At 46.5% G+C, this 24,750-nt stretch overlaps 1 long non-coding RNA gene across 1 annotated transcript in view; it reads right to left on the bottom strand.

The window, feature by feature from the left end:
- Window positions 1-14,338: 14,338 nt before the first annotated feature.
- LOC126981411 (uncharacterized) overlaps window positions 14,339-24,750 on the bottom strand; it is a 23,587-nt gene continuing 13,175 nt past the window's right edge. The window contains exon 3 of the long non-coding RNA XR_007733929.1: window positions 14,339-14,672. This is a non-coding gene — a long non-coding RNA (uncharacterized LOC126981411). The remainder of the gene's footprint in view (window positions 14,673-24,750) is intronic.

Raw genomic sequence — 24,750 nt, 5'->3', positions numbered from 1 at the left:
CTATCATGCGTGGGGCTAATGACAGACGGACAACCAGAGTAGCAAGAATGACAACGTAGAAATGAACGCGCACCTTTATCGTATGCACCCAACTTCACCTTTTAACTTTATATCATGCGTAGAAACTGACCCCAAATTGACCTCTTCTCTGACCCTTTTCTTTCGTTGGAGCGGTGTCTAGCGAGTTCTTTTGTTGCTGTTTTTTCGTGTATTGCCCTTGAACTTGCTCTGAAAGATATCTAATAACAGACAGACAGCCAAAGCAACAGAACGACAGCGCAGAAATGAACGCCACAAGTAAGGTCGTTCTGCTCTCACATTTCAATCGACAAACAGCGGAAGAATATTCATCTTTCCTAAGCCCTCTTAAGACCCTCTTCCTGAACCCCTGCGCCTCTTACTTCCACATCTGTCTTCTTTCTCCTCCTCCTCCTCCTCCTCCTTCTTCTCTTCGTCTTCTTCCTCCTCCTCGTGTGTGTAGTTCTCCTTTTCATTATTCCGTTATCTGTGTTGCTGTTCTTTCTTTCTCCTCCTCCTCCTCCTCCTCCTTCTCCTTCTTCTCTTCGTCTTCTTCTTCTTCTTCCTCCTCTCATTTTCATTATTCCGTTATCTGTGTTGCTGTTCCTTCTTTCTCTCTGCCTCTTAGTAACACATGCATTCTCTCTCCTCCTTCTTCTTCCTTCTCAATATGTGTAATTCTTCTCTCCATTAATCTCTTATCTACGTAGCTTTTCCTTCTTTGCGTCTGATAGATCCTACGTCCTCCTTCTTTTTCCTCCTCCTCCTCCTTCTCCTCCTCCTCCGCTGTCAACCCTTCCTTCCTCCCCTTCCGTAATCCTTCTCTCGTGACTTTCCTAAAATCTCTTCACGTATCTTATTCCGCCTGTGCATAATTTCCACTTTTCTCCTCCATCTTCTTTACCTTCTCTCTCTCTCTCTCTCTCTCTCTCTCTCTCTCTCTCTCTCTCTCTCTCTCTCTCTCTCTCTCTCTCTCTCTCTCTCTCTCTCTCTCTCTCTCTCTCTCTCTCTCTCTCTCTCTCTCTCTCTCTCTCTCTCTCTCTCTCCCCCCCCCCTTCAAGCAGAACCTAATCTTTGGACGACGTAACTCTCCCATCCATCTAAACCTTTCTTGTCCGTGTCCTTCCTCCCTTCTTTCCTATTCCCTTCATCTTTTCCTCTCCATTCCCTTCTTCTATTGCCCTTTTTCCTTCACTTCGGTATCTATATCCTTTTCTTTCTCCTTCCTTTCCTTCATCTTTTCCTCTCCATTTCCTCCTTCTATTACCCTTTTTCCTTCACTTCTGTATCTATATCCTTTTCTTTCTCCTTCCTTTCCTCCTTCCCTTCATCTTTTCCTCTCCATTCCCTCCTTCTATTACCCTTTTTCCTTCACTTCGGTATCTATATCCTTTTCTTTCTCCTTCCTTTCCTCCTTTCCTTCATCTTCTTCTCTCCATTTCCTCCTTCTCTTAGCCTTTTTCCTTCACTTCGGTATCTAGCTCCTTTTCTTTCTCCTTTCCTTCCTCCTTTCCTTCAGCTTTTCCTTTTTTCTTCATTTTCTCATCCTCTTTTAATATTTTCCTCCTCTCCCTCTCGTCGGATATCTCACTCGTTTCCCTTCTTCTCCTCTTCCTTCTTCCCTTCCTCTTTTCTTCTCGTGTTCATTCCTTCCTTTCTTCGCTTTCTCCTTCTCTTAATCTTTTCCTCCTCACCCTTCTGATACTTCCTTTCCCCTTCCTTCCCTTTCTCCATTTTCCTCTGTCTCCCTCCCTCTCTCATTTATCTCCGTCATCCTTCCATCTTTCTTCCTCTTTCTGTCTTTCTCTTCGTCCCTTCATACCTTCCCATCTCCACATCTTTCTTACTTTTCCTCTAATTCTCTCCTTTACTTTGTTTCCTTCCTACCTTTCCCTCCTTCCTTTCATTTCATTTATATCCTTTGAAACACTATGCTGAAGACTTTTCCTTTCCTCTCTTCCTTCCTACCTTTCCTCCACTCTTTTCATCCTCTTTTTCCTCTCCTTTCCATCTCTCCCATACATGTCATTATCTTCCACTTCTTCATTACTCTTCCTTACCCTGTTTCCTTCCTACCTTTCCTTCTTTCCTTCCTCCCTTCCTTTCCCTGTATCACTCCGTCCCCCCCCTCCCCCATCTCCTTTCTTCCCACCCATCACATCGTCCTTCCTTCTTCCATACCCCTCCCATTCCTCTCCATACCATTTCTTCCTCTCCTACAGTACTCTCCTCTCCATACCTCTTCTTCCTTTCCTTCAATACTCTTCTTTCCCATCTTCTTTCCTCTCATTCCCATCCCACCAACGCGTCCTTGTCCTCCTCTCCCTCATCGCTCTCTCTCTTACTTTCCTTTCTTCCTATCTTTCCTTCATTTCATTTTTATTTTTCCATCTCCTCACCTCTCTTCTTTCCTTGTCCTCCATTACTCTTCTTTACATTCTTTCCCTTCTACCCTTTTTCTTCCTTTTTCCCTCCCTCCTCTTTCCTTTCATCACGCCCCTTTCCTTCCTTCCAACATCGTCCCCCCTTTCTTCTTGCCCTTTCTTCCTTCCTTCCTCCCTTCCCATCCTTCCAACACCAACACCCTCCCCCTTCCCTTCCTTCCTCTCTTCTCCCTATAACACCCTCCCCTCCTTTCCTGCCACCCATCATCTCTCCCCCACCACAACATCGTCCGGCTAAGCTCCGCCACCACCGCCACATGAGCCCAGGCATCAACGGTTTAACTCCAGCGTCTCTCGTGTCTTGGGGCGCCTTCTGTTTTGTCCCCCCCCCCCCCCCTCATCCCTGTGCTGTCCTGGGCTAGTCTCTTCAGCCTCAATTACCCGCCCGGCACCAGCACCAGACAGACACCGTGTTCCTTGTCTGTCTTTCTTTCCGTTGTGGCTTGTCTTTATAGCACAGCGAGGTTCAGTTTTTTTTGCGTCTGTGTGTGCGTGAAACTGTATCCTCTGACTCTCGCTTTCTCATCCTCCTCTCCTTTTCTTCTCCTTTTGTTTCTATTGTCTACTGCCTGCTGTTACTTGTTCCTTCTTTTACTCCTCCTCCTCCTACTTCCTCCATTTCTGCTTTTTCCTACTTCGTCTCTTCTTTCTACTCCTTTTACTTTTCTTCGTCCTCCTCTTCCTCTTACTTCTCCCTCTCCTCTTGCGCCTTCTCCCGCCTCTGCCTCCATCTCCTCTTAATCCTTCCTATTCCTTCTCTCACTCCTTCTCCTCCTCCTCCTCCTCCTCTTCTTGCTCCTACTCCCACCACTGCTATAACAACTACTACTACTACTACTACTACTACTGCTACTACTTCCCCGTCAGTCCTCCTCTTCCTCCTCCTCCTTCCTCCGCAAGAAAATAAGTGTAATAGTAATACTCTGAAACACCAACACCACCGCCGCCGCCGCAGCCGTCAGTGAAGGTGCGAGAATAAGTACGAATAAAGTCCCGGGCGGAGACATGTAACCCAAGTTTATTATTGACGAGGCGGCGGCGACGGAGAACAAGACGGCGGGAAGGAACGGCGGGCGGGGAAGAGACGGCAGGGGAAAGATGTGTGATGAGGATGTGACGGTGAACAAAGAAGAAGAAGATGATGGGTAAAGGAAGGGAGGGGAAGAGAAGGCAGGAAAAAATGTGATGTGGTATTGACGGTGAACAAAGAAGAAGAAGAAGATGAAGGGTAAAGGAAGGAAGGGGAAGAGATGACAGGAAAAAGATATATGATGGAGTGGAAGAAGAAGAAGGAGAACGGGAAAGGAAAGGAAAAGGAAGGAGAAGAAAAGAAGGACAAGAAATGCGATGATGAAGTGGAAGAAGAAGAAGGAGACTAGAAAAGGAAGAATGGGGAAGAAAAGGCAGGGAAAAGGATTTGTGATGAAGGAATAACGGCGGAGAACAAAGAACAAGAGGAAGAGTGAAACTGGGAAAAGAACAGAATGGAAGAGAACGAAGGAGAAAGAGAGATAATTTTCACGAGATTGCAACGAAAGGTACACAGAGGACGACGAAGAACGAGAGAACAGAGAACAAGGTGACGATTGGGAAGGAAAGGGAAGAGAGAGAGAAAGAAAAAGGGATTATTGACGAGGGAGAGACGAAGGAGAACAAAGAAGACGAGGTTGATGATTGAGAACCAGACAACGAAGAACAAAACAACGAAGAACAAGACAAAAATTAACAAGACAAAAACAAGACAAAAAAACAACAAGAACACGAAAAAGAAGACAATACTAACAAGACAACGGAGAACAAAACAACAATAAAGAAAATAATGAGAAAAAGAAGATATGGAGCGTGGAGGTCAAAGCCCCAGGGAGTGTATTTTTAGCGAATCTGAGACGAGAGACAAAGATTCTACGACGCTGGAGACGAGATGCGAAGCGGCGATATGACCTTGAGGGAAGCGGCACAGACGAACACCAAACCGAAGAGGAAGAGAAGGAAGAAGAAGGAAGGGAGAGGAGGAGGAGTGTAGGTCTTATTTTGCGCTGGATTACCGTAATGACTGCCAGTGTTGAGGAGGAGAAAGAGGAAGAGGAAGAGGACGAAAATAAGAAGTGGAAGAAGAGAGGAAAGAAGATTATTAAGAAGTATAGAAGATGAATAAGGAGGATTAAGAAATAGAAGGAAGGTGAAGAGGAGGAGATGGAGGAAACGAAAGAGGAAGGTAAGAGGAATAGAGAAGAGAAGGAAAATAAGGAGAAACAGAAGCAAGGGAGGAAAGATGGAGATTAAGAAGAACAGAAGAGGAATAAAGAGGATTAAGAAATGGAAGGAAGATGAAAAGGAGAAAAAGAAGATGGAGGAAGAAAATGGAGAAACAGAAGGAAGGCAAAGAGGATGATTAGAATGCAAAAGAGGAGAATGAGGAAAATTAGATAATAGAAGCGTGAAGGAAGAGAAGGAGAAACGAGAGGAAAAGGAGGAAGAGGAGGGAAAGGAAGAATATCAGAAGGAATAGGAGAGAAACGAACAGAAGAAAGATGAGGAAGAGGAAGAAGAGTAAAGAGGAACATTGGGAGGAAAGCTATAGGAAACGGAGGAACAAGAGGAGGAGGAGAAAGAGGGAGATTAAGCGGAATAGGAGGAGAATGAGAGGGGGATTATGTGAGGAGAGTAACTGTGTGTGTGTGTGTGTGTGTGTGTGTGTGTGTGTGTGTGATCCCTCGTCCCTCGCGCCCTCAACAGGCTGGGTGGTGTGCATGCTGGCGGCCTCAGGGGAAGAACATGACCGCGACACTAACCCGACATGTTGCTCTTTTTTTTTCCTCTCCCCCGCATGATGGAATACTGCCACCCGCCCCTTCCTCCCCTTCTCCCCCTTCTATCTCTTCTCACCCTTCCTCGCTTTCCCTCAGCACTTGTTCTTTCTCTCCTATTATCACCCCTATTCTCCCCATTTCCCATTGTTCTCTTCTCCCCTTCTCTTATATCATCATCAACCTATCCCTTATTCCCTCCCTTTCCCTTCAATCCTCTTCCCTCACCATCCCTATCCTCCCTACCCGTCTCTTCTTCCCTTCTATTGCTCCCAGTTTCTCCTCTCCCAATACCTCCTTTCTCTCCCATCACCACCATATTGTCTTCTTCCCTTCTCTCCCCTTCTCTCCCCTTCTCATATTTCATCACCCTTTCATATATCTCCTTCCCTTCCTCCCCTTTCCATGTCCCCGTTTCCCCCTTTCCCCTCCCCTCCCCTATTCTCCCTGCCGTAGCTCACTTCTCCCATTCTTCCTAAACATCAGCCTACCCTATACTCCCTTTCTCTTCCCTTCCTCTCCTTTCCATCTTTATCCTTTGTCTAACTTATTTATTTTCTCCCTCTCCCAACAGCCTCCCTTTCCTTCCCTTCCTCCTATACATCAGCCTATCCTATACACTCTTTCTCTTCCCTTCCTTTCCTTTCCATCTTACCATTATCCTTTGCCTAACTTATCCATTTTCTCCCTCTCCCAACAGCCTGCCTTTCCTTCCCTCCGGCCTCTTAATTTTATCTCCATTTCCTTATCTCCCCTTTGTTCTCCTCGTGGCTTTCTCCCCTCTGCATTCCACTCTTTCCTTACCCATCGCCTTCCCCTTCTTCCATTCTCCTCTATCCTCCCCTCTCCAGTTGCTACCTTCGTCTTTCCTTCCTCTCCCCACTCTCTTCCTCTTCTCCCCAGTGTCATAATGCATTTCTCCCCACTTTTCCGTTCTCTCCTCCCCTTTCCTTGACCTACGCAACTCCTTCAAATTCATCCATTCTCCCATCCCTTCCCATCCATTCTCCTCCCCTTCCCTCCTTTTCCCTCTTTCTTTCCCTCCCCTTCCTTTCCCCTTCCTTTCCCTCCCTTTCCATCCATTCCCCTCCCTTTCCCTCTTTCTTTCCCTCCCTTTCCCTCCTTTCCCCTCCCCTTCCCTTCCCTCCCTTCCCTTCCCTCCTCATCCATTCCCCTCCCTTTCCCTCTTTCTTCCCCTCCCTTTCCCTCCTTTCTCCTCCCCTTCCTTTACCTCCATTCCCTCCCTTCCCCTCCTTTCCCCATTCCTTTCCCTCTCTTCCCCTCCCCTGCCTTTCCCTCCCTTCCCCTCCTTCCCGCCTTCCTTTCCCTCTCTTCCCCTCCCCTCCCCTTCCCTCCCCTCCCTTTCCCTCCCTTCTTAACCCTTCCCCTACCTACCCCTCCCTTTTCACCTTCCCCCTCCCTTCCCACCTTCCCCATCCCTTCCCTTCTCTTTTTCTCCCTTTCTCCTCATCTCCCCTCCCCTCTCGCCCACCACCAATTCATCAGTGTCCCTCGTCGCCCTTACATCCCCACCCATCACTTCCCCTTCCTCCCCCTGTCTACCGGCACATTATTACCCCATCCCTCCTCCTCCTCCTCCTCTCACCACCGCCATCACCAGCAATCCACAGACCATCATAATTTCATGGCGTGTTCCTGCCCTACCGCACCACCACCTCTATCATCACCACCACCACCACCACCACCACTACCACCACCACCACCACCACCACTACTATCACCAACAACACAAACAAAACCAATAACAACAACATCAATCCAACAACATCAGAGTGCAACATCCGCCCTTCATTTCCCATTCCTACTCCTCCTCCTTCTCCTTCTCCTCCTCCGCAACAACCACCACCATCACCAATACCACCAACAAAGACACCAATAATTCACCACCACCACCATAACCAAGGCCATTATCTTTTTTTTTGTTTGTTATTTATCTATTTGTTTGTTTACCGACATTGATCTGTTACATTTTGGTATAAAACGAATTCTTTACCTCTCCCCCCCTGCCCCCCCTCAGCACCACCACCACCACCACCAGCAACAACAACAATACTACTAAACCATAATCACTACTAATATTACACCACTACAACCACCTCCACGATTACCACAACCACTATCTATAACACACAGACACACACACACACACACACACACACACACAGCCGGGGCAAGAGAGAGCTTACCCCACCATGACCTCTGATCCTCAACCTCGCATTCCACACGGCCTGGCCTCAAAGGAATCTCACGGGCTGGAAATATCTTGTGGAGGAGCCAGAACCCACTACAACCCCACGCCCAAACCCACTAAACCTTACTCACAACCCCACAGCTCACTCACAACCCCACCCCTTACTCACAACCCTACCCCTTACTCACAACCCCACCCCTTACTCACAACCTCACCCCTTACTCACAACCCCACCCCTTACTCACAACCCCACCCCTTACTCATAACCCCACACCTTACTCACAACCCCACCCCTTACTCACAACTACACCCCTTACTCACAACCCCACCCTTACTCACAACCCCACCCCTTACTCACAACCCCACAGCTCACTCACAACCCACCCCTTACTCACAACCCTACTCTGTTAACCCCACCCCTTACTCACAACCCCACCCCTTACTCACAACCCCACCCCTTACAACCCCACACCTTACTCACAACCCCACACCTTACTCACAACCCCACACCTTACTCATAACCCCACACCTTACTCATAACCCACCCCTTACTCACAACCCCACAGCTTACTCACAACCCCACCCCTTACTCACAACCCCACCCCTTACTCACAACCCCACCCCTTACTCACAACCCCACCCCTTACTCACAACCCCACCCCTTACTCACAACCCCACCCCTTACTCACAACCCCACCCCTTACTCACAACCCCACCCCTTACTCACAACCCCAACCCTTACTCACAACCCCACCCTTACTCACAACCCCGACCCTTACTCACAACCCCACCCTTACTCACAACCCCAACCCTTACTCATAACCCCACACCTTACTCACAACCCCACCCCATACTCACAACCCTACCCCTTACTCACAACCTCACCCCTTACTCACAACCCCACCCTTACTCACAACCCCAACCCTTACTCACAACTTACCCTTTCCCCATGCCGCACTTACAACACAACCCTCCTCCCTACCTCAACTCACACGCCTCTCTTTCTCTGTCTTTCTGGCCGTGAGTTGACTTGTCTGTGTCTCATTCCGTGTTTCTGTATGCTTGTGAGTTGTCAGATTTCCTGCCCCTCTCTCTCTCTCTCTCTCTCTCTCTCTCTCTCTCTCTCTCTCTCTCTCTCTCTCTCTCTCTCTCTCTCTCTCTCTCTCTCTCTCTCTCTCTCTCTCTCTCTCTCTCTCTCTCTCTCTCTCTCTCTCTCTCTCTCTCTCTCTCTCTCTCTCTCTCTCTCTCTCTCTCTCTCTCTCTCTCTCTCTCTCTCTCTCTCTCTCTCTCTCTCTCTCTCTCTCTCTCTCTCTCTCTCTCTCTCTCTACAACCCACATACAATCTACAACCCATAACATATTCCCTGCTAATCACTGTACCAAGCCGCTACCCATCACAGCCCACTATCAATCCCTACCGCCCCTCACAACCCACGCGGACCACGACAACAAAGTTGTGGTCAATAGATTTTGTATTGATATCTATTTGTCTTGCTGTATATCGCTGCTTACGTCAACCTCTTTATTGCTCTTTCTCCTTCACCTCCTCCTCCTCTTCTTCCCCCTCCTCCTTCACGTCCTCTTCTTAGTCTTCCTTGTCCTTCACGCCCTCTCCACACGCCCCTTCTACACCACATTTACCACTTAGCCTTTCTAATCCATTTTGCAATTCCTTCTCTTCTTCCTCCTCCTCTTCCAACACCACTACCATCGCCTCATGCAACCCTCGCCATCTCTTTTCCTAGTCGATTATTCTTCGCTATATTTTCCCCTTTCTCTCTCTCTCTCTCTCTCTCTCTCTCTCTCTCTCTCTCTCTCTCTCTCTCTCTCTCTCTCTCTCTCTCTCTCTCTCTCTCTCTCTCTCTCTCTCTCTCTCTCTCTCTCTCTCTCTCTCTCTCTCTCTCTCTCTCTCTCTCTCTCTCTCTCTCTCTCTCTCTCTCTCTCTCTCTCTCTCTCTCTCTCTCTCTCTCTCTCTCTCTCTCTCTCTCTCTCTCTCTCTCTCTCTCTCTCTCTCTCTCGCACGTCCGCTTTATCCTTCTTGCTCCTTCTGATCCTACGCCGTTGATTCCTCGGTCCTACGACGTATCCACATTGCATCCTTCGCCTCCTTCATCCTCATCCTGCAACCCGTCGGCCTTCGCAGCTTATCTCCTTGACTCATATTCTGATCCATCGCCTCTTACTCTCCTCCTTTCCTACCCCCATTCCTCCTCCTCCTCCTCCTCCTTCTACGCATCCTGTCAGTTAGTTTCCATCGTGTGTTCCTCCTTTCCTCCTGCTCCTTCCCTGCGGCGGCTGTGTCCTGCGTGTCGTCCCTAGAGGCATTAAGGCGCCCGCTGACACCCTCTGAGGAATGGGTGTTAGAGAAGGAGTTGGCTATGCAAAGTGGGAGGCTGCGGCATCCTGGCTTCTTTTTGCTCTCGTCTTCTCCCGCCTTCCTCCCGTCTTCCTTCCGCCCATCTCCCAGGCCAGGCAGACAGGAAGGAAGGAAGGAAGGAAATGAAGGAGTGCTGGGAGGAGGAGGAAGAGGAGGAGGAGAAGCTTGCATTAGACGCTGACTAGAGGAAAATGGGGAGGAATGAAGGAAAGTGGGAGTGGGTTGTTCAGGAGGCGGCCAGAAGAGAGGATGGAGGGAAGGAGAAGGAAAGAAGGAAGGAATGAAGGAAGGAAGGAAGGAAGGAAGGAAAGAAGGAAGGAAGGAAGGAAGGAAGGAAGGAAAGAAGGAAGGAATGAAGGAAGGAAGGGGAAGGAAGGAAGGCAGGAAGGAAGGAAGGAAGGAAGGAAAGATGGAATGGAAGGAGAGTGAAGAGAAAAGGCAGGAAGAGTAGAAGGAAAGAAGTGGAAAAAGAAAAATCAGAAAGAAGAGAAGGTAAGATAGGAAGAAGGAGGAGGAGGAGGAGGAGGAGGAAGAGGAAGAGCTTGCATTAGGCGCGCTGGCGAGAAGGAAGTAGGAAGGAAGGAAGGGAAGAGGAAAGAGAGAAAGTAGTGGTCGGAGAAGAAGAAGAAGCAATACAAAGAAAAATAAGAAGATGAGGAAGAAGAACAGGATGAACAAGACGAAAGTGAATAAGTAGAAGAACAAAAACAGGAATAGAAGGAAGAAGATACGTAGGAAAAGAAGAAGAGGAAGAAAAGGAGCAGTAGAAAAGGAAAATGAGTAAGAGGAATTGGAGAAAATGGAAAAAAAATGAAGGAAAATATAGAGATAAGAGAAGGGAAAGGAAAATGGAGGATGAGGAAGAGGAGGAAGACGACGACGAAGAGGAAAAAGAAGAAGAGGAGGAGGAGGAGGAGGAGGAAGAGGAGGAGGGGCAGCCTGTTTGTTAGCCCCGCGTTTTATGTCGTGTGCTTCTTCTCTCAGGTGGTGAACTTATGACGCCTCGGCCCCACGTGTTTGTCTTGAGATTATGGGGAGCGGGACGAGGACAGGAGGAGGAGGAGGAGGGGAGGAAGAAGGAGAAGGGGTAGGGAAAAAAAAGCAAAGGAGGAGGAAGAGGGAAAGTAAAAGCGAGGAAAGATATGGCGATACAGGAGGATGGAAATGAATCAGAATCAGTAGGAGGAGGAGGAGGGGAGGAAGAAGAAGAAGGCGTAGGGAAAAAGAAGCAAAGGAGGAAGAAGAGGGAAAGTAAAAGAGAGGAGAGATATGGCGATACAGGAGGATGGAAATGAATCAGAATCAGGAGAAGAAGGAGGAGGAGGAGAAGGGGAAGGAGGAGGAAGGGAAGCAAAGGTAGGGCGAGAGAGTATCAGATCCTTGGAAACGAAAGAAGGAGGGAAAGGAAGAAAGAGAAGGAAAGGAGGGATAAGAAAGAAGAGAAGGAGGAGAACAATAAACAAGACATAAAGAACGAAAAAGATGAAAGAGAAAAGGAAGAGGAGAAAACAAGGAAATCAGAAAGGAGAAAGAGGAGCATAGAAGAGAAGGAGGAGAAGTAAAGGTAAAACGAAGAGGAGGAAAAGATGGAAGAAAAAGAAGAAAAGGAGGAATTAGAAAGAAGATGTGGAGAAGAGGAGGGAGGAAAACTAAAAGAGAAGAGAGGAAGGTCAGTGAAAGAGGAAAAGATTATACGAAACAAGAAAAGAAGGAGATGAAGAAAGAAGGGACGAAGGAGGAAGAGGAGGAGGAGGATGAAAATAGAAGAGGTAATATAAGAGAAGGGAAAGAAAGAATAAGAGAAGGAGGAGGGGAAAACGGAAGAGGGAAGAGCTTGAGTAAGTAAAAAGATAAAGGAGAAAACGAGTAAAGAGGAGGAGGAGAAAATAGAAGAAAGGAAAAGATGCAAAGTAGAAGATGACAGGAAAATGAATAAGAGTAGAAAGAAAAATGGAAAAAAAGAGAAGAATTGGAGAAAAAAATTAGGAAATCAAAGAAAATAAAAAAATAGAAATAGTAGATGGAGAAAATAAAAAATAACAAAAAATATACAGTAACAGAATATAAGGGAAACAAAGGATAAGAGTAGAGAAAGGAAAATGGAGGAGGAGGAAGAGGAAGAGGAAGAAGAGGAAAATGGAAGAGAAAAGAGGTAGCCCACAAGAAGAAGAAGAAGAGCCAAGGAAAGAGGAAGGAGAAAAGCGAGAAGTATGAGGCGAGAGGAGGGAAGGAGAGAGGGAGGGAAGCTGGGCGGTGGTGGGGGGGGGAGGGGGGAGGGTGGAGGGGGGTGGCTAATACATGAATTGTTTACCCGCGCGGGATTATATATTTATCGCTGGACTCTTATTCTTTTCTCTCTCCTCCGGCGTCCCGCGACTGAAATTTAGTGTAAGAGGCCCACACATCGACCCCTGACGCCGCCCTCTCGCCTCCCTGCAATGGATCGCCGGCGCTTTATCCACTCCTCAGCACGAGTTCATTTCCACACTGAGCTCTCGGGGAAATTATGGGAACGGGAGGAAAGTGAAAGCCCTATTTTTTCCCCCTCTCCCAGGCGGCGGGGCTGAATATCGTTCACATATCCGTAAATTTATACCGTCGTTAGCCTGACTTCTTCAAGTTTATTCCACAATCTGTGTATCGGCGAAGGCGTGAGGAGAGTAACTGCATATTGTCGTGTGTGTGGCGGCGGGGGCGGCGGTGAGGTGACGCCCGCACAGACCTTTGCCTTCGTCCCTGCCTGACCCCGCCCCGCCCTTCCTGCTCGGCCCTGTCACCTACCTATAACCTTCCCCGCCCCTGTCCCTCCCAGCCCACCCTGTCACCCACTCCCTGTCATCCCTGCCCTTCCTTCATGACATTATCGCCTATCCATCACATCTTTCCTGCCCTTGCCCTGCCCCTTCCTACCTTTCCCTACTCAGCCTACCTATGACCCACCCCTCCTTGCCCCTATGTCCCTGCCTGCACCTCACCGTCACCACCTACCCAACCTGCCCCTTCCCCTTCCCCTGCCCCTGCTCCGCCTCGCCTCGCCCGTACGTCCCTGCCTGCCAGCTCCTCGCCGTCACTAAGTATGCAAACAGCCGACACAAATCTATAGTTCTTTGCGCCTGTGTGTGACTTTTTTCTCGTTCTCGCTCTTAACGCTTCAAGCCCCGCCGGTCCCTGAAGGCGATCGGGTCTCCAGGAGGTCGAGCGAGGCGAGAGGTTGAGGTCGAGGCAAAGGCGGCGACACCACACACTGGAAGGCATGCAGAGGGCGGAGGAAAGGAAGGCAGAGGTGAAGAAAGCTGAGAAACGTGAAACTGGCGCTGGCTGAGGAGGTTATTCTCGGCGATGGAAGTTTTTTTATATGTTTACCATTTCACAGCGAGCACCGCCGTGGGTTTCAAGAGACGCTAATACCGAAGAAAGCTGAAGAACGTGAGTGAGACGGGCGCGAGCTGAGAAGTGGGTTAGTCTTGGGCGTTGGGAGTTTTTTAGATGTTTACCGCTTCACACCGAGCTCCTTCAACGGTTTCAAGAGACGCGTAATAACCCTGATGACCATTCCTGAGTGATGCAGTGCGAGAGGTTCTGATATTAATGCTTCTATTTTGCCTCTACGTGTTTGTGAACTATAATCATATTCAAAGTGGAATGCGATGTCTGAGGTATGTCTGAGAGGGTAAGATCTGGACCACGAAGAAGAGGAAGAGGAGAAAAGAAGTGTGAAGGAAGGAAGGAGGTGAAGAAAGAAGTAAATTCGTGCATGGAGGAAGTGAGGAAATGATCGAGAAGGAGAGAGAAGAGGAAAAGAGTGAGTCATAAAGAGTGGGATAAATGAAAGAATGAATACAGAATAAAAAATGAGTAGATAAAGGAGTAATCGAGCTGGCAGGAGGTAAAGAGAAGAGGAAAAGAGTGAAAAGGAGAGTTTAAAGAGTGGAATAAGTGAAAAAAATTAGTATAGAATTAAAAAGGAGTAGATAAAGGAGTAATCGAGATGGAAGGAGGTAAAGGAAGGAGTAAGGGAGTAGAGAAAGATCCAGAACGAGGGAGGAGGAAAGGGAGTAGATGAAGGAGTAAGAGGAAGAATAGTGATAAAGATGAAAATAATGGAGTCGAAGAAGAAATAGGTGACAGAAGGCTATGGAAGTAAGAGAATAAGAAGAGGGAAAAATAGAAGAGGGAATAAAGGAAGAAGAATGAGTAGAGGAACAAGTGAAAGAAGAGGCAGAGGAAGAAGAAATAGAAGAAGGAGATGGAGTGAAAGAAGGGAAAGAAAGTAGAGGAGGAAATAAAAGAACCAGTGGAGTAAGAAGTAGAAGAAGTAGATGGAGAAAAAGAAGGAAAAAGAAAGAGTACATAGAGGAAGAACAAAGAGAAGCAGCAAATGAAGAAATAAGAGTAAAAGAAGAAATAATGAAAAAAAAGTAGATGGCGCAAAAGAAAGAAGAAAGAAGAACCAAAAGAAGTAGAGGAAGAAACAGGAGTAGAAGAAGAAATAGAAACAGACGAAGGAGTGTCAGCCGGAGTACACGAAGAAGAAGGGATCAAGAAGCGAGGACGTAACAGGAGGAGAAGGAGGAGGAGGAGGAGGAGGAAGGAGGGGAAGCAAGGGGAGTGTGTGATCGATGTGTATGTGCCGCAGGGAGACAGGTGTGAGGAGAGATTGATCGTGGCGGGGCCCTACCTGTCGATAAGGGGCGACAGGCCTTTATCTGCCCCCGGGCGCCCCCCTGCAGAGCCGCCGCCAGCCAGATAAATGCTCCTGTCCACTGTCCCGTCAGGAGCCTCAGACACCCCGGCAGTCCCTCCCTCGGCGAGACCTGCGGAGGGAGGAGAACGAGGAGACTGACTAACTTCCTAGCCGAGTTTGCTAAGGAGGAAGGAAACTAAGACGAGGAAGGAGGCGAGGAAGGGATCGAGTAATGTCTTCAGCGGAGGAAGAGGAAGAGAGGGGAGAGTGAAGGAGAGGAAAGAGGGCTAACTAGATCCTTCGCGGAATTTCCTAAAGAGGGAAGACATTAATGCCTTTACTGAGGAGAGAGGAAAGGAATGGAAGGAAGGAAAAGATCGAGTAAGGAAGGAATTAAGTAATGTCTTCAGTGGAGGGAGAGGAAGAAAGGGGAGACAGGGAGAGAGGACGTCAGGAGTCAGGAAGGAATCGAGTAATGCCTTCAGTGGGGAGAGAAGAAGAAAGAGGAGACTTACGGATAGCAAAGAAGAATAACTAGTTCCTTGGTGATGATTGCTAAGGAGGAAGGACACCGAGGAGGAAGGAAAATATCAAATAAGGAAGGAATTGAGCGATGTCGTGAGAGGAGGAAGAGGAAGAAAGGGGAGACTGAAGGAGAGGAAGGAAGACTAACTAGATCCTTTACTGAGTTTGCCAAGGAGGAAGGACACTCTTGCCGTCACCGAAGAGGAAGGAAAGGACCGACCAAGGAAGGAATCGAGTTATGTCTTAAGAGGAGGAAGAGGAAGAAAGGGGAGACTGAAGGAGAGGAAGGAAGACTAACAAGATCCTTTACTGAGTTAGCCAAGGATGAAGGACACTAATCCCATGACCAAGGAGAGAGAAGAGCAAGGAAAGGATGAGTGCGGGAGGATGAAAAGGAGGAGACAAACTTATTTCTAGGGTACGAGAGAAGTGGAGTCTGATTCCGTTGCTCGCTAACGAAGAGAACCTAACGCCTTTTTGAGGAGAAAACGAAGGAAGGAAGGAAGAATAGGATCAAGTAATGTCTTCAGCACTGGACGATGAAAAGGAGGAGACTAATTTATTTCTAGAGAAGGAAAGGAGAGATAAGTCTAATTCCGTCGCTTGGATCGCTAAGGTGAAGAGAGCTAACGCCTTCACAATGGACAAAAAAGAAAGAAAAACAGATGGGATCGGAAGGATGAAAAGGAGACTAACCACTTATTTATAGGAAAGGAAAGAAGTGAAGTCTGAGTCCATCGCTCGCTTAGGAACAAGGAGTTAACGGTTTCATTGAGGAGGAAAGGAAAGGAAGAAAGAATAGGATCGGGAGAATGAAAAGGAGATCAACTTATTTTTTAGGGAAGGAAAAGAGGGAGAAAAGGTTTGATTTAGTCGCTGGCGAGAAAAAAAACTAGGAAAGGAAGGAAATGATCCAGTGATGTCTTCTTCAACACGTGAGAATGAAAAATAGACTTACCACTTACTTTACATAGAAGGAAGAGAGAAAAAAGTCTGAATTCGTCTCTCGCAAAGGAGGAAAGAACTAACGCTTTTACTAAGATGGAAACGAGGAAAAGAAAGAAGGAAAGGATTGAGCAATGTCTTCAGTACGGGAGGAGGAAAATAAAGGAGACTAACCACTTACTTTCTATAGAGGGAAAAGAGAAAAAAAAAAGTCTGATTCCGCCGCTTACTAAGGAGACAGGAACTAACGTCTGCATTATGGAGGAAACGAAGGAAGGAAAGAAGGAAGGTTAGGATCGAGAGAAAGAAAAGGAGACTAACCACTTACTTTCTATTGAGGGAAAAGAGAAAAAAAAGTCTGATTCCGCCGCTTATTGAGATGACAGGAACTAACGTCTGCATTAAGGAGGAAACGAAGGCAGGAAAAAAAGAAGGAAAGGATCGAGAGAAAGAAAAGGAGACTAACCACTTACTTTCTATAGAGGGAAAAGAGTAAAAAAAAAGTCTGATTCCGCCGCTTATTGAGAAGACAGGAACTAACATCTGCATTAAGGAGAAAACGAAGGAAGGAAAGAAGGAAGGTTAGGATCGAGAGAAAGAAAAGAAGACTAAACACTTACTTTCTATAGAGGGAAAAGAGAAAAAAAGTCTGATTCCGCCGCTTACTGAGAAGGAGACAGGAACTAACATCTGCATTAAGGAGAAAACGAAGGAAGGAAAGGATCGAGAGAAAGAAAAGGAGATTAACCACTTACTTTCTATAGAGGGAAAAGAGAAAAAAAAAACTCTGATTTCGCTGCTTACTGAGAAGGAGACAGGAACTAACATCTGCATTAAGGAGAAAACGAAGGAAGGAAAGGATCGAGAGAAAGAATAGGAGATTAACCACTTACTTTCTATAGAGGGAAAAGAGAAAAAAAACTCTGATTCCGCCGCTTACTGAGAAGATAGGAATTAACGTCTGCATTATGGAGGAAACGAAGGAAGGAAAGAAGGAAGGTTAGGATCGAGAGAAAGAAAAGGAGACTAAACACTTACTTTCTATAGAGGGAAAAGAGAAAAAATAACTCTGATCCCGCCGCTTACTAAGAAGGAGACAGGAACTAACGTCTGCATTAAGGAGAAAACGAAGGAAGGATAAGATCGGAAGGAAGAAAAGGAGACTAACCACTTACTTTCTATAGAGGGAAAAGAGAAAAAACTCTGATTCCGCCGCTTACTGAGAAGGAAACAGGCACTAACATCTGCATTAAGGAGAAAAGGAAGGAAGGAAAGGATCGAGAGAAAGAATAGGAGATTAACCACTTACTTTCTATAGAGGGAAAAGAGAAAAAAACTCTGATTCCGCCGCTTACTGAGAAGGAGACAGGAACTAACATCTGCATTAAGGAGAAAACGAAGGCAGGAAAGGATCGGAAGGAAGAAAAGGAGATTAACCACTTACTTTCTATAGAGGGAAAAGAGAAAAAATCCGATTCCGTCGCTTACCAAGGAGGGAGGAGGTAACGCCTTCGCCGCGGAGTAAAGAATGGGCCCAGTAATGTCTTGAGGAGGGAGGGGAAGGAACAGGAGGATAACTAATTCTTCTCTAGGGACGGAAAAGGAGGAAGTCTAACTAATTTCTTCGCCGGAGAGGGGAAGGAAGGAACGCTCAATAATTCGCTCGCTAATGAGGGAGAGAGAGAGAAGAGAAAAAATAAAGCAGACTAAATAATTCCCACGTTCACGGGAGGAAGGGAAGGAAAGGGAGGAAGAAGACTCACTAATGCCTCGTTGTGAAGGGAGAAGAGAAAAGAGGAATTCCTGCACAGAGGGAGAAAGGGAGAAGAGAACCAATACCTTTACCTGAGAGTGAGGGGGGAGAAGGGAGTAAACGGGGAGGGAGAAAGGGAGGAGGGAGTGAACTGACTGCGTAATGAAGGAAAGGGAGAAGAGACGAGTCAGTTATTTCAGAGGGAGGGAGGAAGGTAGGGAGTAAGCAGAGAGGAGGGAGTAAACTAACTATGAAGGGAGGAAAGGTAAGGGAGAAAAGACTCACTAATTCTTCGCCTGTAAAGGGAGAAGAGAAAAGAGAAATTCCTGCACAGAGGGAGAAAGGGAGAAGAGACGAACTAATTCCTTCACCAGGGAGGGAGGAAGGTGGGAGTAAACAAGGAGGGAAGGAGGAAGAAAAGGGAGAAAGAAGAGGCACTAATTCCTCGCCTGTGAAGGGAGAAGAGAAAAGGGGAATTCCAGCACAGTGGGAGAAAGGGAGAAGAGACGAACCAATTCCTTCACCAGGGAGGGAGGGAGGGAGGGAGGAGGGAGTAAACTAACTATGTAATGAGTTGCGGGGCAGGAGAGGGACGGAAGAGGGAGGGAGAACACTAACGAAGCTGTCTGCTGGGGCGGCGACGGAGAAAGGATCAGTGAGAAGGAGCTTTTGGACATTTCTTCGCCCAAACACTTATATTTCCCAAGGCTTTTGTAGGTGTTGTAGGTATTCCCAGGGGTAGTTTTGTGTACATTTCCCAAGGCTTTTGTAGGCGTTGTAGGTATTTCCAGGGGTAGTTTTGTGTATATTTCCCAAGGCTTTTGTAGGTATTTACAGGGGTATTTTTCTGTATATTTCCCAAGGCTTTTGTAGGCGTTGTAGGCATTTCCAGGGGTACTTTTGTGTACTTTTCCCAAGGCTTTTGTAGGTGTTGTAGGCATTTCCAGGGGTAGTTTTGTGTATATTTCCCAAGGCTTTTGTAGGCATTTCCAGGGGTAGTTTTGTGTCCCTGGTAGTAGTGTAAACCTTCTTCTGTGCCATGAACGTGAAAAATAACTCATGAGAATCCGATTTATATCCGTTTCGGCCTCTGGAATTAGTTTATTTGAGAGGCGGAAACGTGTGAGAATACTTTAGGAAATCCTGTTAGAAAATATAGAAGAGAATTACTTTGTTTTCCTTGGGTGCGAAAAAAATACCTAAGGAGAGGGGGAAAGAGAAGGGAAAGGCGACCAGCAACCTCTTTTACTAGGGAAGAAAGATGAAGAGGAAGGAGTTACAGTACATTCCTGGGGAGCTGAAAAAGGAGTTAAAAGAAGAAGGGAAAGGAGACCAGCAATCTCTTTTACTAGGGGAGAAAGAGGAAGAGGAAGTGGTTACAGTATATTCCTGGGGAGATGAAGAATGAGAAAAAAAATATAAGAGAAAGGAGACGACCAGCACGCTCTTTTTTTCACTAGAGAAGAAGAAGGATGCAGAAGGAGTTACCAATTTTGTCTCTGTTAGAAAATAAAGGTAAAAAGCGACTGACTAACAAAAGAAAATTCGGACGCATGAAATGAGAGAGTAAGAACACAAAAGAACACAAAGCAAGAACAAACAACAGCAGACCTGCTGGTCCTTACGAGGCTGTTTGTGACAAGCTACACTAACTATCTAATCAAAGGTGGAAGATGAAGGACAGCAAAGGCGAAGGCTTCTCCCCACCCCCCCATCCCTTCAGACAAAGCTGGCAGGAAAGGAAAAAGAACAATGCAGCATAGAAGAACTGCATGGAAATTATGTAGGAAAGAGGAAAGAACTACCATTACTGCTACCACTAACCGGGCGATAAAAGCGGACAAGGACACCAGTATTCGAAAGAACTTAACGTTATTACGACAATGAGTAATATCTTAGTTGTTGGTTATATTCAAAATACTTGTCTAATCTATTCTTGAAGGCCGTAACTTTTGTACTATCAACGACATCACAGGGTAGAGAGTTCCAAACATTAACGACTCGATTGAAGAAGAAGTGTTTGGCTTCGTGCGACGAGAATCTTTTACCACATCTTGAAATTGTGATTTCTTCTTGTTCTATTTGATCGATCAATTGTAAAATAATCTTCCGCTTGAATCCTTTAAAGATTTTAACACTTCTATTAGATCGCCTCGCATTCTTCGTTTTGATAGGCTGAATAAATTTACTTCTTTAAGCCTTTGTTCATAAGATAAATTTCTCAACCTTGGAATCATTTTTGTTACTCTTCGTTGAACCCGTTCTAACTTTTCTACGTCTTTTCTGTAACAGGGAGACCAAAACTGTACACAGTACTCTAGATGGGGTCGAACCAGCGAATTATACAGTTTTAATATTACTTTTTTCCGATTTATTATTTAAGACTCGCCCGATGAAGACAACCAAATTTGTTTGCGGTTTTAACTACCTCTGAACAATGCTGACTGGGCTTTAAATCGCTTGATATAGTGATTCCAAGATCCTTTTCTTTACTTACTGCAGAAAGTTGTTGGCCATTCATTACGTATTGAACGCGACTGTTATTGTTTCCGATGTGTAACACTTTACATTTGTCAACGTTAAATTTAATTTGCCATTGATTGGCCCAACGTGCAAGTCGATCTATATCTGATTGTAAAGCTTCTTCGTCGAGTGTCGTAGTTACCCTACCAGCGATTTTTGTGTCATCAGCAAATTTTGATACTTTGCAAGTGAGCCCATCATCGATATCATTAACATAAATTAAGAAGAGCATGGGGCCAAGCACTGATCCTTGAGGTAGGCCGCTTCTGACGTCGAGCCAGTTAGATGTAACACCGTTTAGAACTACTCTCTGTTTCCGCTCAGAGAGCCAGTCCGCAAGCCAATTGTGAATGTTACCCGAGATACCGTGCGCCAATAGTTTACTGAGCAACCGTTTGTGGGGGACCTTATCAAATGCCTTTTGAAAATCCAGATGTATGATATCTACTGATCTGCTTTCATCGAACACCTCAAAAATATAATGAAAAAAATCAAGTAAGTTAGTTAAACACGAACGTTTACTACGGAAGCCATGTTGCGAGTTATTTATTGTGTTATTTTCTTCAAAAAATTTCACCATATTGTCGCGAATGATAGTCTCCATTAACTTACAAACAATCGATGTCAGGCTAATTGGTCGATAGTTTCCTGGATGAGACTTGTCCCCCTTTTTGAAAATTGGTGTGACATTTGCTAGTTTCCAATCCGACGGAACTTTTCCAACTGTCAAAGATTTATTGAATAAGATAGAGAGGGGTTTACAAATTTGATGTTTGATTTCTTTTAAAATTCTAGATGTAATTTTGTCTGGACCAGGAGCTTTCCTTACTTTAATCTTTTCAATTGTGCTTAAAATATAACTTTCTACGATGAACACGCCATTTAAAATCTTTTCGGTCCTTCTAACCTCCGGTGCATGGTTGAGGTGATAAACAATCTCCGTCGGTAAATACGGAGGAAGAGAGGGAGGAAAAGAGCTGGGAAGAAAGAAGAGAAAACTAGGGAAAAGGAGGAATCTGGAGAGGATAGGAGTAACTAGAGAGAGAGAAAAAAAAGAGACCCAGGGGCAGGGAGAAAGAATACACTAGGTAAGAAACAAGGAAGGAAAACAAAAAGTAGAGGGTAAAGTAAGGAACCGGGGAAGAGGAGGAGGAGATTTTTTTTTACGTCTTCGCCTGTGGCGCCTTCGTAGTAGGGCCTGATGGTCGGCCCCAGCCCGTTTTTTTTTTTGTTTTTTTAATTTTTTTTTTACATTGCGGCCTATTGCGCCGGTAGGCTTCTTCCAGGTGGATCCTGTTGGTCGGTCCAAGGCTTCTTTCCGGTGGGTCCTGATGGTCGGTCCAGCCCGTTCTGGCGCAGGCGAGTGTTTATAGTGGCGCCATCTTGCACTGGCTCATGGTTCCCCCCGGGGCTCATCTTTAATCCTAGAATCTTAAAGTCCGGGTTGACAGGTGGTCTTCTGGACAGCATGTGGGTAGTTTTAGGCCACTCGGCGGCGGCTGATAAATCCCAGCTTGTGTCACCGCGAACCCGCGTCGTCCTGAACGCGGCGCCGTCACGCTATCAACTCTCCTACCCTCCCCGCCCCCCCCCCCCCCCTCCCCGCGGCTCAGTCATTGATGATCTCTGCATACACAATGAATGACAAGTAAAGTTCAAAGTAGTGAATGAAAAAGTACAGATCTAGAATACACACACACACACACGCACACACACACACACACACACACACACACACACACACACACACACACACTCACACACACACACACACACACACACACACACACACACACACACACACACTCTCTCGTGACATTCATTAAATCACCACCATCGGATCCATTTCTGTACTCAATATTCTATCTATCGTTCTGTCCACTCCGTCTGTCTGTGTATCTATCCAGCTATCCCTTCACTGATGCATGTTACCTTCTCACTTTTTTTCTGTTAACTCATTTATTCATGCGACTCAATCATCACCTGTCCGTGTGTCTCTCTGCCTGTCTGTCGGTCGGTCTCTCTGGTCCCTCCTTAGTACATGTCGATGTTTACTTATTCACGTTGCTACTTCCTCTGCCTCGCTCGTCTTCCTCTGCGTGTGTGGAATGCGGCGTGTTAGCAAATCGAAGAGGTTGAAATTTTAACATGAGGAGCTGTAGAGGTAATTGTCGCGTTGGCTACCAGTATCACCTCGTACATCTCTCACCTGTGTAGTACCTGTGTTCTCTTCTTGTTCTTCTTTTTTTTCTTATTTTATGCTTTGTTGATATCGCTTTCTACCTTTTTTTTCGTCCGTTTTCTTCTTCTTGTTCTTCTTGTTCTTGTTGTTGTTGTTGTTGTTGTTCTTCTTCTTCTTCTTTCATATCTCTTGTGTCTTCCTTCCCCTTTTCTTACACTTCGTTGATATCGTTTTCCACCACCTCCTCCTCATCCTCACCCTCATCCTCCTTCCTCTTCTTCTTTTATTCATCTCGTGTCTTCCTTCTCTTCTCTCGTATGCTTCGTTCTACTTCTACTCTTCCCCTCCTTCTTCTCCTTCTTCTTTTTCTTCCTCTCTTATTTTGTATTCCTTTCTCTTCTCATGCTTTATTGATATCATTCGCCACCTCCTCCTCCTCCTCCTCCTTCTTCTCCTCCTTCCTCTTCTTCTTCTTTTATCCCTTTTGTCTATTCCTTTCATCTGCCTTTTGCTTCGTCGTCCTTCTACACCTCCTCCTCCTTCCCCTCCTCCTCCTTCCTCTTCTTTTTTCTTTATTCATCTTGTGTATTCCGCTATCTTCTCTTATCCTTCGTCGCCTCTCTGCACCTCCTCCTCCACCTCCTCTCCCTCCTTCTTCTTCCATTCATCTTGTCTACTCCTTTCTTCTCTCATATGCTCCGTCGTCTATCTTCACCTCCTCCTCCTCCTCCTCCTCCTTCTTTTCTTTCTTCCTCTTTCATGTCGCTTGTGTATTCCTTTCTCCAACCTTATGCTTCGTCATCTTTCTTCACCTCCTCCTCCTCCTCCTTCCTCTTTCTTCTTTTCTTCTCCTTCTTCCATTCTTCTGTAATCCCTCTCTCCGTCTTTCTCTTCCACCTCATTCTCCACTTTCTTAAGCAACGGACAGTATTGGGTATACAGGCAGCGCCACACGTGCCCAGTCGGTGAACTGTCAAAGCAGTACTTTCCATAAAACTCAAGTTCTGTACTAGAGTGCGTCTGAGGCTGCCTCCAGGATACAAGGCCTTGGTACCGCCACCGCTCCAAGCCAACGACTGCACACATTTTACTCCTACCCGATTTCCTGACTCTTCTACTTGACATGGAGAAAAACTGAAATCGGGTAGGAGTGAAGTGTGTGCAATCATCGGCTTGGGGGGACGGCGGCATCATGACCATGTATCCTTGAGATAGCCTCAGACGCACTCTAGTCTATAACTTGAACTCTATGGAAAATTCAGCTTGGAGTTGAGTGGTCACGTGTGGCGCTGCCTGTATAGCCAATACGGCACGAGGATCATTGCCTTCTTTTTTCTCTCTTTCCTTTTCACGTTTCCTCTTCCTTCTTCTCCTCCTCCTCCTTCAGCTATTATTACCTCGTTATTGCATTCTTTTTTTCTCTCTTTCTCCTTCCTTTCACTTTTCCTGTTCCTTTTCCTCTTCCTCCTTCTCCTCCTCCTTGTCCTCGTCCTTGTCTTCCTCTTCATCTTCCTTTTTCTCCACCTCCTCCTCCTCGTCTTCGTCCTTGTCCCTGTCTTCCTCCTTCTCTTCCTCTTCCTCCTCCTCTTCCCCTCATTCTCCTCCTCCTCATTATCATCAGCACACGCCAATCGTTTCCTCAACAAGCCTCTTCTCTTTCTCCTCTTTCTCTTCTTCTTTCTTTTCCTCTTTCTCCTCCTCCTCACAGGCTGACATCATGACCTTCCTCTCCTTTGCACACCACTAAACCAACACTACATACTCCTCCTCCTCCTCCTCCTCCTCCTCCTCCTCCTCCTCCTCCTCCACAGTCACTCTCCACATCCCTCCTTTCTTCCTTCCTTCCTCGTATTCTATCTTCCTATCTTTCTTTTCGTCGCACCAAAACCTTTCACTCTTGCTCTCTTTCTTATCATCTCTACCTCCTCCTCCTCCTCCTCCTCCTCTTCCTCCTCCTCCTCCTTGTACTCCTTCTCTTCCTCCTCCTCTTATGTCATCTCATCCCTACCTTTCCCTCCACACGACAACACCTTTCAATGTTCGCTTCCTCCCTTCCTCCTCCTCCTCCTCCTCCTCCTCCTTCTTCACCTCCTCCTCCTCTTATATCTTCTCCCCTACATTTCACCCCACACCATACCCCCACCTTACCTCCAATCTACCTCTCTGCATTCCCCTCTTCCCCTCCTCCTCCTCCGCCTCATCCTCCTCCTCTCCGCCACGCTATAATCCGATCGGAAATCTATCTCCCCAATTGACGATTCAGTTTCGAGTCTCGGAGTT

The sequence above is a fragment of the Eriocheir sinensis genome, chromosome 48, assembly GCF_024679095.1.
Source record: "Eriocheir sinensis breed Jianghai 21 chromosome 48, ASM2467909v1, whole genome shotgun sequence".
Taxonomy (NCBI): Eukaryota; Metazoa; Arthropoda; class Malacostraca; order Decapoda; family Varunidae; genus Eriocheir; species Eriocheir sinensis.
The sequence above is the reverse complement of the archived record's forward strand: the minus strand, read 5'-3'. Positions and strand labels throughout refer to the sequence as shown.